Source organism: Pongo abelii, chromosome 7 (genome assembly GCF_028885655.2).
Source record: "Pongo abelii isolate AG06213 chromosome 7, NHGRI_mPonAbe1-v2.0_pri, whole genome shotgun sequence".
Taxonomy (NCBI): domain Eukaryota; kingdom Metazoa; phylum Chordata; class Mammalia; order Primates; family Hominidae; genus Pongo; species Pongo abelii.
The window spans coordinates 90,847,200-90,854,895 of NC_071992.2; positions in this window are offsets into that span (position 1 = coordinate 90,847,200).

The following is a 7,696-nucleotide window of genomic DNA, read 5'->3' on the forward strand; positions in this document are numbered from 1 at the left end:
GGCAAATTGGATAAAAAGTCAAGACCCATCAGTGTGCTGTATTCAGGAAACCCATCTCGCGTGCAGAGACACACATAGGCTCAAAATAAAAGGATGGAGGAAGATTTACCAAGCAAATGGAAAACAAAAAAAGGCAGGGGTTGAAATCCTAGTCTCGGATAAAACAGACTTTAAACCAACAAAGATCAAAAGAGACAAAGAAGGCCATTACATAATGGTAAAGGGATTAATTCAACAAGAAGAGCTAACTCTCCTAAATATATATGCACCCAATACAGGAGCACCCAGATTCATAAAGCAAGTCCTGAGTGACCTACAAAGAGACTTAGACTCCCACACATTAATAATGGGAGATCTTAACACCCCACTGTCAATATTAGACAGATCAACGAGACAGAAAGTCAACAAGGATACCCAGGAATTGAACTCAGCTCTGCACCAAGCAGACCTAATAGACATCTACAGAACTCTCCACCTCAAATCAACAGAATATACATTTTTTTCAGCACCACATCACACCTATTCCAAAATTGACCACATACTTGGAAGTAAAGCTCTCCTCAATAAATGTAAAAGAACAGAAATTATAACAAACTATCTCTCAGATCACAGTGCAATCAAACTAGAACTCAGGATTAAGAATCTCACTCAAAACCGCTCAACTACATGGAAACTGAACAACCTGCTCCTGAATGACTACTGGGTACATAACGAAATGAAGGCAGAAATAAAGATGTTCTTTGAAACCAACGAGAACCAAGACACAACATACCAGAATCTCTGGGATGCATTCAAAGCAGTGTGTAGAGGGAAATTTATAGCACTAAATGCCCACAAGAGAAAGCAGGAAAGATCCAAAATTGAAACCCTAACATCACAATTAAAAGAACTAGAAAAGCAAGAGCAAACACATTCAAAAGCTAGCAGAAGGCAAGAAATGACTAAAATCAGAGCAGAACTGAAGGAAATAGAGACACAAAAAACCCTTCAAAAAATTAATGAATCCATGAGCTGGTTTTTTGAAAGGATCAACAAAATTGATAGACCGCTAGCAAGATTAATAAAGAAAAAAAGAGAGAAGAATCAAATAGATGCAATAAAAAAATGATAAAGGGGATATCACCACCGATCCCACAGGAATACAAACTACCATCAGAGAATACTACAAACACCTCTATGCAAATAAACTAGAAAATCTAGAAGAAATGGATAAATTCCTCAACACATACACCCTCCCAAGACTAAACCAGGAAGAAGTTGAATCTCTGAATAGACCAATAACAGGAGCTGAAATTGTGGCAATAATCAATAGCTTACCAACCAAAAAAAGTCCAGAACCAGATGGGTTCACAGCCAAATTCTACCAGAGGTACAAGGAGGAACTGGTACCATTCCTTCTGAAACTATTTCAATCAATAGAAAAAGAGGGAATCCTCCCTAACTCATTTTATGAGGCCAGTATCATCCTGATACCAAAGCCTGGCAGAGACACAACAAAAAAAGAGAATTTTAGACCAATATCCTTGATGAATATTGATGCAAAAATCCTCAATAAAATACTGGCAAACCGAATCCAGCAGCACATCAAAAAGCTTATCCACCATGATCAAGTGGGCTTCATCCCTGGGATGCAAGGCTGGTTGAATATACGCAAATCAATAAATGTAATCCAGCATATAAACAGAACCAAAGACAAAAACCACATGATTATCTCAATAGATGCAGAAAAGTCCTTTGACAAAATTCAACAACCCTTCATGCTAAAAACTCTCAATCAATTAGGTATTGATGGGACGTATCTCAAAATAATAAGAGCTATCTATGACAAACCCACAGCCAATACCATACTGAATGGGCAAAAACCGGAAGCATTCCCTTTGAAAACTGGCACAAGACAGGGATGCCCTCTCTCACCACTTCTACTCAACATAATGTTGGAAGTTCTGGCCAGGGAAATTAGGCAGGAGAAGTAAATAAAGGGTATTCAATTAGGAAAAGAGGAAGTCAAATTGTCCCTGTTTGCAGATGACATGATTGTATATCTAGAAAACCCCATCATCTCAGCCCAAAATCTCCTTAAGCTGATAAGCAACTTCAGCAAAGTCTCAGGATACAAAATCAATGTACAAAAATCACAAGCATTCTTATACATCAATAACAGACAAACAGAGAGCCAAATCATGAGTGAACTCCCATTCACAATTGCTTCAAAGAGAATCAAATACCTAGGAATCCAACTTACAAGGGATGTGAAGGACCTCTTCAAGGAGAACTACAAACCACTGCTCAAGGAAATGAAAAAGCATACAAACAAATGGAAGAACATTCCATGCTCATGGGTAGGAAGAATCAATATCATGAAAATGGCCATCCTTCCCAAGGTAATTTACAGATTCAATGCCAACCCAATCAAGCTACCAATGACTTTCTTCACAGAATTGGAAAAAACTACTTTAAAGTTCATATGGAACCAAAAAAGAGCCCACATTGCCAATCAATCCTAAGCCAAAAGAACAAAGCTGGAGGCATCACACTACCTGACTTCAAACTATACTACAAGGCTACAGTAACCAAAAGAGCATGGTACTGGTACAAAAGCAGAGATATAGATCAATGGAACAGAACAGAGCCGTCAGAAATAATGCCACATATCTACAAGTATCTGATCTTTGACAAACCTGAGAAAAACAAGAAATGGGGAAAGGATTCCCTATTTAATAAAAGGTGCTCAGAAAACTGGCTAGCCATATGTAGAAGGCTGAAACTGGATCCCTTCCTTACACCTTATACAAAAATCAATTCAAGATGGATTAAAGACTTAAATGTTAGACCTAAAACCATAAAAACCCTAGAAGAAAACCTAGGCATTACCATTCAGGACATAGGCATGGGCAAGGACTCCATGTCTAAAACACCAAAAGCAAAGGCAACAAAAGCCAAAATTGACAAATGGGATCTAATTAAACTCAAGAGCTTCTGCACAGCAAAGGAAACTACCATCAGAGTGAAAAGGCAACCTACAAAATGCGAGAAAATGTTCGCAACCTACTCATCTGACAAAGGGCTAATATCCAGAATCTACAATGAACTCCAACAAATTTACAAGAAAAAAACAAACAACCCCATCAAAATGTGGGCAAAGGACATGAACAGACACTTCTCCAAAGAAGACATTTATGCAGCCAAAAAAACACATGAAAAAATGCTCACCATCACTGGCCATCAGAGAAATGCAAATCAAAACCACAATGAGATACCATCTCACACCAGTTAGAATGGCAATCATTAAAAAGTCAGGAAACAATAGGTGCTGGAGAGGATGTGGAGAAATAGGAACACTTTTACACTGTTGGTGGGACTGTAAACTAGTTCAACCCTTGTGGAAGTCAGTGTGGCGATTCCTCAGGGATCTAGAACTAGAAATTCCTTTCGACCCAGCCATCCCATTACTGGGTATATACCCAAAGGACTACAAATCATGCTGCTATAAAGACACATGCACAAGTATGTTTATTGCGGCATTATTCACAATAGCAAAGACTTGGAACTAACCCAAATGTCCAACAATGATAGACTGGATTAACAAAATGTGGCACATATACACCATGGAATACTATGCAGCCATAAAAAATGATGAGTTCATGTCCTTTGTAGGGACATGGATGAAATTGGAAATTATCATTCTCAGTAAACTATCGCAAGAACAAAAAACCAAACACCGCATATTCTCACTCATAGGTGGGAATTGAACAATGAGAACACATGGACACAGGAAGGGGAACATCACACTTCAGGGACTGTTGTGGGGAGGGGGGAGGGATAGCATTGGGAGATAGACCTAATGCTAGATGACGAGGTAGTGGGTGCAGCGCACCAGCATGGCACATGTATACATATGTAACTAACCTGCACATTGCACACATGTACCATAAAACCTAAAGTATAATAATAATAATAATAATAAAAAAAAGAGAAAGAGGAAAAGAAAGAGGAAAGAAGGAAGGAAGGAAAGAGAAAGAAAGAAAAAAATAAAGAAAGAGTACAGGCAAAATTTAGTAAAAGGCCAAATATACATGTGAGATAAAAGACTGGATATACTATTTTTCTCAGGATGAGCCTGGGTATTACCTTGCCTTTTCAAATATCCCACATCTAATAATACACACTCGGCTGTACTTAAAATTATCCAATGTTTCACTTTACTTCATGCTAGAAAAACAAAAAGGAATAGAGATTGTCAGGGGTAGATGTCTAACTGGAAAATAAAAAAGGATATGACAGAGCTGATGGAGAGTTAATAATTAAGTAAATTAGACACGTATTTCTTCACGTTTGGGATGGGAGAAGCTTTGAAGAAGAAGCAATGAATACGATTGTAAATTTCTTGTGGGCCTGAGCACTGCTGAAGTACTAGAGCTAAGGCTTCACCTAAGATAGAGATTCATTGTTCCTTTGTACTCTTTCACCTTCTGCCTCTCTTAAATTCCTCCTCAAATTTATAATAGCAACATTATTTCTCACAACAGTCCAATGGTAGTGGCACTCATTCTGTGGCATTAAGATAGCTCATGATGAATCAAACAGTGCATGTCCATCCTATTAGCTGACTTTTGCTAACTATATCTACAAGAGTTACTAGTGATATGTAGGACATTACCAACACAAATTGAGTGAATAATTTTTCTCCTCTTCAGACAATTGCTTCTTATTAAGATCCTTCAGGAGGTTGCTAATTAAGACTGTTACAGGCATTTTATTTCACATTTTCCTCTAATTTCTCTGAACACAGTGTTTTCTGTGCTGTAGAAAGAAGCTGTGGCTGACATTCTGGAATTCATTAGGAGTTTTTCAAGAGCTGAACATCATTATTTCTTCAAGATATCTTCTGCCCCTGTCCCTGATGTCTATAAAAACTATACCTATGTTACCTGGTGAGCAATGGGTGTGGTTTGCCTGTGAGTACAGGCCACAAAGATGTCAATTGGAACTACTGCTACTGGTCATTTCAAAGCACTTGCTTCAAAACACACACAGAAAATTTGAGTGATGTCCCCAAGCCATATAACAAACTAGGTCAGATCACTCTCAGTACGTTACTCAGTTCTGTGGCCCTCTTATTACTTCTTTGACTAACTAAGTGACTATTTTGCTAGTGGGCGATTCATGGAAACCCAATGAAGATTTGTGGGAGGGTGATATGGTTAGGCTTTGTGTCCCCACCCAAATCTCGTCTTGAATTGTAATCCCCAGGTGGTGAGTGAGCAACCCGGTGGGAAGTGACTGAATCATAGGGGTGGTTTCCCCATGCTGTTTTCATGATAGTGAGTGAGTTCTCACAAGATCCGATGGTTTTATAAGCGCCTGGACTTTCCCCTGCTTGCACTTCTCTCTCCTGCCACTGTGTCCGGAATTAGTGGGTTCTTGGTCTCACTGACTTCAAGAATGAAGCCGTGGACCCTCGCGGTGAGTGTTACAGCTCTTAAAGTGGCACGTCTGGAGTTTGTTCCTTCTGATGTTCGGATGTGTTCGGAGTTTCTTTCTTCTGGTGGGTTTGTGGTCTCACTGGCTCAGGACTGAAGCTGCAGATCTTCGCGGTGAGTGTTACATCTCATAAAAGCAGTGTGGACCCAAAGAGTGAGTAGTAGCAAGATTTATTGCAAAGAGCGAAAGAACAAGCTTCCACAGTATGGAAGGGGACCTGAGCAGGTTGCCACTGCTGGCTGGGGCAGCCTACTTTTATTCTCTTATCTGGCCCCACCCACATCCTGCTGATTGGTAGAGCCGAGTGGTCTGTTTTGACAGGGCGCTGATTGGTGTGTTTACAATCCCTGAGCTAGATATAAAGGTTCTCCACGTCCCTATCAGATTAGTTAGATACAGAGTATGACACAAAGGTTGTCCAAGGCCCCACCAGAGCAGCTAGATACAGAGTGTCGATTGGTGCATTCACAAACTCTGAGCTAGACACAGGGTGCTGATTGGTGTGTTTACAAACCTTGAGCTAGATACAGAGTGCTGATTGGTGTATTTACAATCCCTGGGCTAGACATAAAGGTTCTCCACGTCCCCACCAGACTCAGGAGCCCAGCTGGCTTCACTCAGTGGATCCCGCACTGGGGCTGCAGGTGCAGCTGCCTGCCAGTCCCGCGCTGTGTGCCCGCACTCCTCAGCCCTTGGGTGGTTGATGTGACTGGGCGCCGTGGAGCAGGGAACCGCGCTCATCTGGGAGGCTCCGGCTGTACGGGAGCCCATGGAGCGGGTGGGAGGCTCAGGCATGGCGGGCTGCAGGTCCCAAGCCCTGCCCCCAGGGAAGGCAGCTAAGGCCCGGTGAGAAATCAAGCACAGCGCCGGTGGGCTGGCACTGCTGGGGGACCCAGTACGCCCTCCACAGCTGCTGGCCCGGGTGCTAAGCCCCTCATTGCCCGGGGCTGGCAGGGCCCGCAGGCTGCTCCGAGTGCGGCGCCCGCCAAGCCCACGCCCACCCGGAACTCCAGCTGGCCCGGAAGCGCGCCGCGCGCAGCCCCGTTTCCCGCTGGCGCCTCTCCCTCCACACCTCCCTGCAAGCTGAGGGAGCTGGCTCTGGCCTTGGCCAGCCTAGAAAGGGGTTCGCACAGTGCAGCGGTGGGCTGAAGGGCTCCTCAAGTGCCGCCAAAGTGGTAGCCCAGGCAGAGGAGGCGCCCAGAGCCAGCGAGGGCTGGAGGACTGTCAGCACACTGTCACCTCTTATCACCATGTGAAGAAGGTACCTTGCTTCCCCTTTGCCTTCTGCCATGATTGTATGTTTTCTGAGGCCTCCCAGCCATGTGGAACTGTGAGTCAATTGAACCTCTTTCCTTTATAAATTACTCACTCTTGGGTATTTATAACAGTGAGAAAATGGACACAGAGTAAAAATTTATTTCAAATTTATAGTTGTATTCTCAGTACTATGCCTGTGCCAAGCCATTTGATGAGGATTATCTGTGTTTGATGACTGGTGCATAATTAGGTTAAGACTGCAGATATACAGAGTAATCAACCACCTAAGCAGTGTGGTTTATGGATTTTCCAAAAGTATTCTCTTACTGATTTCGTCTCTCCCAACAGCTTACCATCATACCTCAAATTTTCACTAGAAACATTCCTTATAGGTCCCCTCAAGACAAAGTTTTTGGCTGCTTAGAGCAATCTGCTTTGAGGGGGAGTGAGAGATTGAATAATTAAGACTCTGAATTGCCAGATGCTGGATGATCTCAGAAGTGTATTCTCAGACCACACCTCTTATCTGTTTAAGCTCTTTAAGTGACCTTACTCAATTCAATGCCATTAAATAACATTTCTATAAATAGATTTCCAAATTTTATTTTTACTATAACTTTTACACTGTGATCGGGTATTTTTTTTTCTAATTTACTATTAAATGATGCCGCTTGAATGTCCAATCAACATCACAAACCCCATTGAAAAGCAAGTTCTTCTCCCAGCCTTCTCTATTTTATCAAAAAGTACACCACACACTCAATGGTGCAGGTCTGAATAGAGGAGTTATTTTTGGTTTCTTTGTTTGTTCACCTTGCACATCTAATTTATTAGTGAGTCTGGTCAGTTCTGCACTAAAAATATATCCATTCTCTGCACCATGCCCAGAATAATCTTATGTAAATGGGATTAAGACAGTTTCCTATTTAAATTTCTCTAATATTTCCTCATAGAATTT